General features: G+C 38.3%; 1 protein-coding gene across 1 annotated transcript in view; it reads left to right on the forward strand.

Moving 5' to 3' along the window:
- The first annotated feature begins 258 nt into the window (after nucleotides 1–258).
- The window catches only part of LOC118750684, a 39,479-nt gene continuing 28,659 nt past the window's right edge, over nucleotides 259–11,078 (forward strand). Inside the window, exon 1 of the mRNA XM_036485416.1 lies at nucleotides 259–374. The gene's annotated coding sequence lies outside the window, so the exon portion shown is untranslated. The remainder of the gene's footprint in view (nucleotides 375–11,078) is intronic.

Below are 11,078 nucleotides of genomic sequence, written 5' to 3' on the forward strand. Positions count from 1 at the left end.
ACCCCCTAGGATTGTTCTATACCGAAAAAATATACCCTTATTTTTTATTTTGAAATCAAAAAATATTTAGAGGTCGCTCAAAGCGCCCAAAGTTTTCCATGTATTTTATATGGGGAAAAAACCACTTTTCGTAGAAATGGTATAGAATAGTTAAAAACCGAAGATTAGACGAAGTAAAAAATTTTAGCTTTGCAAAACGCGCACATATTGACCTTTTTGGAATCCAATAATTTATTTTTTTCTTATAGTAGTGTATTATTGAGCGTTGTGTTCGCTCGCCCCCGCTGATTAGCGCTGCCGCTAAAACATCATCGAATACCGAAAATCACTTCTTATTCAACGTCCGAGTGGGAAAGGTGGTTTTTTCTGTGCTGGTGAGTTGGAGAAAAAATACTAAAAATAATTTACTGTGCTAAAGTGATCTTTGGTGTTGAGCTATCTACATAGATAATTTGTGAGTATCATATTTTTCGTTTCTAAATTTTGTGTGGAGTTGTGTTTTTTTTTTTTATTAAAAAAAATACCTGACAATAGTTGTGTGGCGTGGCGTGGCAGCGTCATCTGCTACCATGGCGGGGTCTGACCGGGAGGGATCCTCCAGGTCAAGGTCAAGAGTCAGGAAAAAGAAAAGAAGAGACAATGAGGAAGACGTGCGGATTCCTGGGCAAATGGAAGTGCAAATGAGTCAGATTAAACCAAACTCTAATCCTTTCAATAACAGTGGCCATGTAGCAGGTGACGCTGAAATGCAGAGCTGGGCTTACATGGAACAAATTGACGACCATGTGCTTAGTAATAATAGTGGTATGAGTGGTATGGCGGCAACCGGCAGTCCTGCCAACAATTCTAACCATGAGGTTAGGAATGAAAATCACGCTCATGTATACAACATACATGAAAGCTATGACTTACATGACGTACAGGATAAAACGGTATTAGGCAGACAAACAGAAGTAGGAGAGGGAAATCAAAAAATGGCAAAAGCAAATGGCGGGAAACAAAACCTGTCAGTAGGAAATGACATTAGTAAGGGGCATGATGAAATGCGCCAAAATAATAAAAATGAAACTATTCTTTATCCACACGACCATAAAGGGGAAATATACGTCTTAATCGATACATCAAAATCGGAGTTAGTTAGGAACACGAGAATAAGGAATGGGTTATATCTGTGGAGCATGATCAAAGATTTGGGTTTAGAAGACATTGACACAATCAAAGCAATTGGGGTCACGCTCTACAAGCTAGGTATAACAAGCATTAAATCGGCAAATGAGATTTTGGTAAATGAAAAGTTAAAGGAAATGCAAATGAGGGCCTTTATCCCCAGAGCATTTATTGAAACCTATGGGGTGATTAGGGACATACCCCTGGAGATCACAGAAGAGGAAATAAAAAATGAGGCAATCTCTGATGTGAAAATAACTTCAGTACAAAGATTTATGAGACGTGAGAGTCGTGAAAGTGAAAACAGAATTCCGACCTATACTGCCAAAATTGGCTTTGCCTCAAATAACCTACCCAAAGAAATCAAGCTTAACCACACCATTATCGAAGTTGAGTACTTCTATCCCTACATAAGGCAGTGTTTTAACAGCAGCAGGTTAGGGCACACAGGAAAAGCCTGTAGGGCCAACAAAAGATGTTTAAAGTGTGGAAACCAAGGGGACTGTGAGCAAGGGTGCAGTAATGCCAAGTGTATTCTGTGTGGGGAGACCAATCACTTGGCAAATGAAAAAAATAAATGCTCCAAGTGGGAGAAGGAAGAGGGAATCAGTAAGATTATGACAATTAAAAAGCTAACTAGGAGGGAGGTAATAAAGACTTATACACCTTTTGCATCGAATAGGTTTAGGCTGCTAGACGATGAAGATTTCCCTGCTTTGGGTCAATCTTCAGATGCTTTAAAAGATAGGGATGCGGAAGTTAACGGAATCTTAACGCCAAGAAACTATGCAGCTATACTTAGGCGTAAGCAATACAGAACTAGCCAGTCATCCAAAAATAAAGTCACTAAGGCAAATGAAGAAAAAAGTGCGGAGGCTAAAGCCAAACGGAAAAATGCGTCAATTGAAGCCTATGGGGTAGCATTAAGAAAAGAAAACATACACATCGTATCCGAAATGGAGAAATTAGTTGCAGAGATGATAAAATTTGCAAGTGACGCCTTTAGAAGGATCGACTTTCAGGCAGGTGTAACTGCATTTGATCATTTTGATCAGAGACTAAAGAAATTCTGCTTAGATCTAGACCACAAATTTATTACAAGTAACCCACTTTCTACCCTTGAACAATATGAAGATACTACAACATAACTGTCAGTCTCTTAGGAAAAACATTAACCATATTGAATATTATGCAAACAACTATAACGTGGACATTTTCTGCCTGAGTGAAACTTTTACTCAGAACGAAAATGATCTCAAGAAAAACATTGTAAACTTTAATATGGTCAAGAAAAACAGAAATGATGGATATGGTGGGGTAGCCATCGGCTTAAGAAAATCCATCAAATTTCGTAAGATTATTTTTGATTCAAGCCACGATATATGCATTGTGCAAACATGCAACCTTCCACGGAACCTAGTGATATGTGCGGTCTACTTTGAGCCCTCCTTAAGCGTGGGAGAGTTCAAAGAAACAATCAATAAACTTTTTGGTACATTGGAAGTGTACAAAAATGTATTGGTATGTGGGGATTTCAATGCCAGAGCACATGAATGGGGCGATTTCTTTGAGTCTAGCAGAGGTAACTGGCTTAAAAACTTTATAAATAACTCCAGCTTTTACTGTCTTAACAATCGATCAATAACCTTTAAAGCAGATCTGCAAGCTACTAGGGGATCAGTCTTGGATCTGACCTTCACGAACATCACATCATCGGCAAACTGGGAGGTGGTCCCCTGTCAACTGGGTGGCAGCCACCATTACCCAATTGTAATAAGCTTCGACCAGATTGAAACAAAAAAATCCACGTTCCTTGCCAAAAGAAAATTGCTTAGCGATCTAGGTACTGTCCAGCTTGACACAGACATCAAACAAATTGAAAATATTTTAACTAATGAAATTAAAGCGTCCACCTTTGAGATCAAAGATTCTCGACGCCCTAAGTTCTGGTGGCACAAAGGGTTGGAAAAGCTCTTTAGGCTGCAATTGGCCGCGACAAAAAAGTGCAACAAATACCCGACTGCTCAAAACTTAAGAGCTGCGACTGAAGCCAAGGAAAATTGGAAAAATGCGGTAGAAGAAGCCAAAAAAGAAAGTTACAACAAGAACCTAAACCTCCTCAATAGTCACCCAAATACTAGAGAAGCATGGAAATTTGTCAAAAATATGAAAGGTGCCGGATCCACTGAGTCTAAGCAACCGTGGGACGATACCAATGACGCTTTGTACCTTCAACATCTAAAAAATCAGGTGAGTGATGAAGACGATACAAAAGAAAAAGTAGAGCGGAAAGTTGCTTGCGCAGACAAAGTTCCTATGTTTTTGGACAACGAGCTCAAAGGTGTACTTAAAAATAAGACTAAAAGGTCCGCGGGTGGGTGTGATCAGATCACATATGAAATGCTTCGATCCTTGCCGGAAACAGCGACAAAAAATTTACTAACTGCACTAAATGATGCCTTCGCCAAGTGTGAAATTAATGACTCTTGGCGTAAGGTAAGAATCGTCCCAATCCCTAAGGCAAACAAAGACCTAAGTGACTATAAGAATTTCCGTCCAATTTCACTTATATCGGTGCTAGTTAAGTCTATAAACCTCATGATTAAAGGCAGACTGGAAGGCTTTTTAAACGACAAAAATATTTATCCAGAGAGATCGTATGCGTATAGGAAAGGAAAGTCTGCGGCAATGTGTATCAATGATTTTCTACATAAAGTTGCCAGCTTAAAACATGCAGGCAAAAAGGCAGTAGTTCTGACGCTTGACATAAGCAATGCCTACAACTGTGTTACCCTAGGTAAGCTGCAGAGCCTGCTAGGGAACTTTGAAATACCAGATACGTATATAAAATGGATTATTGATTTCTTTGGCAAAAGAATTCTGCACCTGGGCAAGGAGTCCATAATAATAGAAGATGGCCTGCCACAGGGCAGCTGTCTATCGCCGCTACTCTTTAATTTATATACAAAAGAACTACACAGTATTGGGGACTCAGGGACAGACATCTATCAGTTTGCAGATGACTTTCTGATCCTATCGCACGGAAGCAATTGTGACATGGTGAGACAAAACCTTGAGCAGAAGGCCAAACAATTTTATGATATTTGTACCAAACTAAATTTGTCGTTCAACATACAAAAAACTAAGCTAATGTACATCGCTAAAAGTAATAGGCAAGATGTACAAATCAAAATAAATGAAATCCCTATTGAACAAGTGAGACAAATTAAATTCATTGGTAGAACTATAAACTCGTCGCTGACGGTAGGCCCGCACTTCCAAAGGTTAGTGAATGACACAAAGAAAAACGAAAACTTCTTGAAATGTCTTACTCCAGTGAAAACAGGTATAACACCAAAAGTGGCTGTTAACCTATATAAAAGCTTCATTAGGTCCAAGGTCGAAGTTGCAAGAACCACGGCTGCAAGGATACCGAAAACAATAAACAAGAAAATTATGACTTTTCAGAATGCCACCTTACGTAGATGTCTAGCCTAGCGTATGCCTTACACCTTCAACTCCAGTTCACACTATATATGTTTTAGCAAATGAACTTGAACCTCTGGAGAGGGGTAAATATCTAACTAGTAGGGAGTTAGTGAAGATAATGTTTGACAATCCGACTCTCTTCAACAGCGTAAAAAAGGATTTCTACCCAGAATCCAGTTATAGCTTAATATATCACGAATTCAAAAATACTTTCGATAAAATTGATACAGACTGCACCTTCCAAAAAAGCGTAGGTATGACAGTATTGGCGAAACCCGAGCTAAGGAAAAAAGATACGACCAAAGAACAATTTAAGGCAGAATATAATCAAAAGATTGACTTTTACAAGAACAACAAATTTTCTATCTTTGCAACTGATGCTTCAGGGGGCGAAACAGCCATGGGATGTGGAGTATATAATGTCACACATAATCAAAAATTTTTTTTCAAGATCAACTTTAAAACTTCCTCGGCCTTTGCAGAAGCATGGGCTATTGCCAAGGCAGTGGACATTGCTGTTGAGGACGGGTTGAAGAACATCGCAATTTTCACTGACAGTTTAGTAGCATGCAATTGGATAGAGAAAGAAAAGTCCAATAACTACATAGTAGCTCGCATACACAAACGCCTAAGTAAGGGGGGAATAAACTGTGTCCTAACATGGACTCCGAGCCATGTGGGAATACAAATTAATGAGACTGTGGATGAAATGGCAAAAACAGCCTTAGAAGTTGGCGCTCCTTTAAATGTGAGCCTAACTCCTGAGGAAGCAATCAGAAAAATCAATGAGGAACTAAGGAAAAATTGGAATGATAGGTGCCGCCAAACTGCAAGGGAGAAGGGCAAACTGTTTGCTGAATACTTCCCAGAGATTACAAGCGATCCGTGGTATATTAAGTCCAAAATGGAAGCTAGAGACATAAAGACAATAAACAGACTACTCACGGGACACACCTATGACAGAGTATACTTACATAAAATTGGGGCAAGTGAATCTGATCGTTGTCAGAGCTGCCAAGCAACCGACAACTACATCCATGCCATTTTTGAATGTGGGAAACACAACTCCATTAGGGAAAAATATGATATCTTTAACGAATTTGAAAACCTCCATCATATTCTCAAAAAACGCGACACCAGAGCACTTATAGAGTTATGTAAATTCATTAGGGAAGCTGAAATCAGCATCTAAAAAAGTGTAAAAAAGAAATGATATAAACAATTAAAAGTAAAAAAGAACAACTCACCAAGAAACAACCAACTCAACACGAAGACAGAATAAGTAGTCGAGCACTTTTCAGTGCTAAAAACAGCATTTTTAAATGCTACATAACATTATAATATGATAACTAAACATAAACAATCACTATAACCAAAACTAAAAATAACAAATTTAAACGGCCGTTCAAAACAACGAAAGAACCATATCGTCACGTTCAAGTAGATCAAAGGCTGTCAACGCTCACACAGCCTTTTCGCTAAAAGTCAACTGCCAGAAGAAATCAATCTCATCGCAACAAACAGGTCTTGAGCCAGAAAACCAGCAAGAAACACAGCAATCAACTCAACTACCATGCAGATTATCGAAAAATATAACGAAACCGATCAACCAGCTCGATAAACTCGGCGGATGTGTATATCAATCAATTTAACACGATCCAATATCAGAATCAAAACGCTTCAATGAGGCGTTCGTTTAAGCAATAAATATTGCTCTCCAGTTGGCGGCTGGCGCTCAAAAGCACATCAGTTAAAAAATTGCAAATAATACGCAAGAGGCAACACGTAACCAATTAAGAGGAATAATCTGTCAAATCGTAATCACCCTGGCAGTATGAGTGCATAAACTCAGCCACAAAACCGCAAAGTGCAAAAAAAAAAGAATACCGAAAATCGTAATGCATTCGAAATGCACTCCCAACGCTCGCAAGTTCAATGCACTTCTCCCATGCTCACTTCCCAACAACAAGAAACTATCGGAACTGGGCTTGAGAAGCAGAAAGGTAATGTCTCTGATATAATGCAAACTGTTCGCTGAAATCGCTGCTTTAAGAGCTGATCATCAAAAAGCTCTCTCATTAATCAATGCTCTTCATGAGGACAAGTTGCTGCTTATAAAAAAAGTGGAGGGGTTACAAGAACAACTTCAGTCTGTTCAGAAAACGTTATTTGAAAACAATCTCGCGCCTGCCGTTGGTATGTTGTCCCAAAACGTCACACACTTAAGAAAAAATGTATCTCTGCCCTGCAACGACATAAAATCTGGCTCTCTTAAGCCGCCGTCGCCGCTACCTGTCCCTGAGAATAAACATCACTCTACTACTGGTTCTTTGCCTGCTGCTGATGATGCCGTAGATAAATTGCTGCCGTTATCATATGGTAATGCTGCTGCTGCTGCTTCTGACTCCTCTCAATCAGCATTACGAGGGCTTATATTCAATACCCTCTATCTACAATTTTGATGAAAATGAGTTTTTGATGGTAACGTGAGCTCTTATTTATCCTTCAGCCATGACAATAATGTCAAACTTAAAATTTTGCTTTTATGGTATTATATTCTCATTTTGAAAAATCCACTATCTGCAATAACATTTTGTTACAAAAGCAAAATCCTCTATCTATACAATTTTCCTGGAAAATCGTTTTCATTACAATTTTTTTTGTGGCAGGTCAAATAAAGACTGAGTAAGTTACATGTGCCGATGCATGTATGTATATGTTCCGGTAAAATCCGATCTTAGGTCAAACTAGTTTTGCCCAGGCTAAACTTGTTCTACCTAATGCGATGTCCAACCGAAACCAAATCTTGTGGACTGCGTAGCTTCAGTTGGACTGATGATGAGAGTTACAAAAATAGTTTATTCTAAGATCGGGTTTGGCCGGTAGCTTACAGGTATATACATGTCCGCTCATTTACTACAATAATGTCATAACTCAAAAAATCAAAACCCGAGAAGGACGGCTTTAAAGTTTTGAATTTACATATACGCCGATACTAAAAATGAATACATATTTTATTCTAGTGAGATTCTGGTAAAGGCCTGTATGCAGCTCTCAAGAAAAGCAAAAACTCCATATAAAATTACGTACAAGAAATGGCTAAGAAATTTTCTTGAGTCAAATTTCCTTAAGGCAGTACGCAGATCTTAAGAAATTTACTACGCTTTCTACTACGGTTTTCTAAAGTTTTTTTGTGAAGAAAGAGCATAAGGCAACCCAGTTTTGCAACAGAAATATATGCCCGTTCCATTATTTCTTGAGGAAAGAGTGAGGCAACAGGCTGTGAAGTATCAAAAAATGTCAAAATTCCTTGGACACACACGCGAAATAATGGCAATTTTTTCTGGACCGTTTTCTTGAGAGCTGCATACAGGGCTTAATCGATACAGCTATGATATTTTTACACGAAATAGAAAAAGACGTAGCGATAATTTCTGCATACTCAACTCAAAATTTGTATTTTTTGGATTATGACACTACTAAAGTAAATGAGCGATGTGTATATGTTTATTTGCCTCCACTTGGTCCGAAGATTCCCACAATTCTCTCTTACTCATATCTATTTAAGAGTTTGACCAACCATCTCTTCGATGACAGGCAAAAGCCCTGGTGCAGACAAAATCCCGTACCCCGTTCTAAAAAATCATCCGTATCCCATCAAACATAGAGTCATTAAACTCCATAACTACATTTTATTTCAAGGGTTATATCATCAAGAGTGGGAAACTGCTATTATTATTCCTATTGCCAAACTAAATACGCTAATGATATTTTAATTTTTTCTAAGACTAAGGACTTGACTTCTAACATACTAAACGATCTAATCAATTGGTCCAAATCTTCAGGAGCTCAGATTTAAGCTGAAAAAGTAATTTTTTCACATATGCAGAAAATACAAATAAATACATACATCCAACCCTCTCCTTGTCTAACACCCCTCCCCTATACTGATACATTGAAAATATTTGGAATGATTTTTTACAATAAACCTACTTTCAAGCAGAACTGTCATTATGTAAAAGTTGACTTTGGGCTCGTAATTTATGGACACTGCGCAAAAAAACATCTTAAATTGCTAGAAACACCTTACTATGTAGCAGAGGAGAAAAAGCATCCGTGCATTTCCCACCTCGCCAATAACAGCTATCTCTCACGTCGAATCCTGCTTTCAACAAAAAAACCGATGTAGCAAGCAATCACCTTTATTTCGTATATTAAGTTACATCAAAGATTTCGACATCATCCGATGCTTACTAAAGTAAAAACTCTACCGCAAGGGCATTTGCTCAGTTTGATACTCATAAATTACCTGGGAGCTTATTTTCACAGACGGTTCCTGATATGGTGGTAACAAAAGGGCTGGGTGTTACAATTGTCTTCAGTGCTTTTCCCCCGTACTGCTCGGCATTTACAGCCGAATCAGCTGTACGTTTCGCCTCTATAAACGAAGGAAATTTCCTCATCTGAACGGACAGTAAACCAGCCAGCGAAGCCTCTTTTAACAGTGCTAATGATTCTCATATAATTTCGAAATCACGTGAAATACTCTTGACACAAAAACACATTTAAAATTATGTGGTTACCTGGGCACATCGGAATAGAAGGGAACGAATTTTCACACCTATGATTTCTGCATTAAAATCTTAGTTTAACATAGTATTTACGTCTAAAGAACTGACATTTTCATTATTCTGCAAAACCCTCTATCAGCAAATTTTTCTATATAAATAGTTATAATTCGAATTGCAATAACCTCTATCTGATCTTTAAACTAAAATTAAATGAATTAAAAGTAAAAAACTAGTTTTAGTATATTGCGTGAATATTTAAGACATGCGTGTGTACTTAAAATTATTAACACTTTTAAAAACAGCTGCCAAAACAGTTTTTTTGCTCTCCTGAAAAATTGAGTTTTTGCAGATAGAGGGTATTGAATATAAGCCCTCGATTAGCTAACGCAAAAACGCCTCTTCTGCCTGCTGCTGTCCCCGCTGAGCAAACTGCACCTATTGCTTCTACTACTTCGCGTTGCCCTAACTCTATACACAAAACAAGTGAAAATGTTGTCAATAACAATAATACAGCCGATTCGCGATCGCCCAGCTCAAATGGAAAGAATGTCGAAAACAAAAGGAAAACTAATAATGAGCAAACTGCACCTATTGCTTCTTCTACTTCGCGTTGCCCTAACTCTCAAAACAAAACAAGTGAAAATGTTGTCAATAACAATAATACAGCCGATTCGCGATCGCCCAACTCAAACGGAAAGAATGTCGAAAACAAAAGGAAAACTAATATTAAACAACTTTTTGTTGGTTCGAACTCTAACACTGAGCATGCAGTAGCCGAACGTTATAAATGGCTTCATCTTTCGCCCTTTTCAAATTCAGTCACGGCTGATATGGTTAAAGAGTTTATCTCAAATCGCACTGGTATCGATAAGAATTCGATGTTTTGCTACAACCTTGTTAAGAAAGGTGTCCACGCTAGTACTCTCAAAAGTATTAATTTCAAACTGGGCGTACATGTAAATTCATACTCGAAGATATTACTGCCTGAGCTGTGGCCTGCTAACGTAGTTGTACGCCCTTTTCGCTTTTTTCCAAAAAACGAGGAGCTTCAACCGACGGCCAAGCAGAGAACATTGCCGCCTGAAAATCTACATGCAAAACATTTCTGGACTAAGAACTAAATCACAGCTTGTGCGGTTGTTTAGTTCTCATCTTGAATACGACGTTATAGTCATCATTGAGACTTGGCTGAATGAAAACTTCTACAGTGATGAGTATTTCGACTCTAACCTTTACAATGTCTTTCGTAAAGATAGAAACTCCACTCTAACTGGCTTAGCGAGAGGTGGGGGCGTTCTTATCGCTGTGCAATGTAAGCACCATGCTTCTACTATTGAGCTTGAAAATCAAAATGCGCTACTCGACCAACTGTGTGTTAGAATTCATGGTAGTTCCGACTCCCTTGTTGCTGCCTCGTATATTCCGCCAAATAGTAGCCACAGCATTTACACAGCACATGTCGACAACATTACATCTCTCGCTTTGAATACAGTAGGAGGTGATCATCTTTGCGTGCTGGGTGACTTAACCTCTGCAATGTTAATTGGTCGCGCACCATTTCCAAATCAGCTCTCATTGCGTGTGATGTTAATAGCAAAAGTGAAATGTATCTAGTAGTTTTTAAGTATAGATCTCATGCAAATTAATTGTTTTTCCAATAAACTTGGTCGCACTTTAGACTTGATATTTTTAAGTAAAACTGTACATTTTTTTTTACAGGAGTGTAATTTTCCCATAACTAAAACAGACATGCACCATGTACCTCTACACCATTTCCAGTTGTAAATGCGAAAGAGTCAATTGTAAATGAGAATAGTCAATTGTAAATGAGAAAGCGTCAATTGTAAATGA

Source organism: Rhagoletis pomonella, unplaced genomic scaffold (assembly GCF_013731165.1).
Source record: "Rhagoletis pomonella isolate Grant_MI unplaced genomic scaffold, Rhpom_1.0 Rhpom_scaffold_00357, whole genome shotgun sequence".
NCBI classification, from domain to species: domain Eukaryota; kingdom Metazoa; phylum Arthropoda; class Insecta; order Diptera; family Tephritidae; genus Rhagoletis; species Rhagoletis pomonella.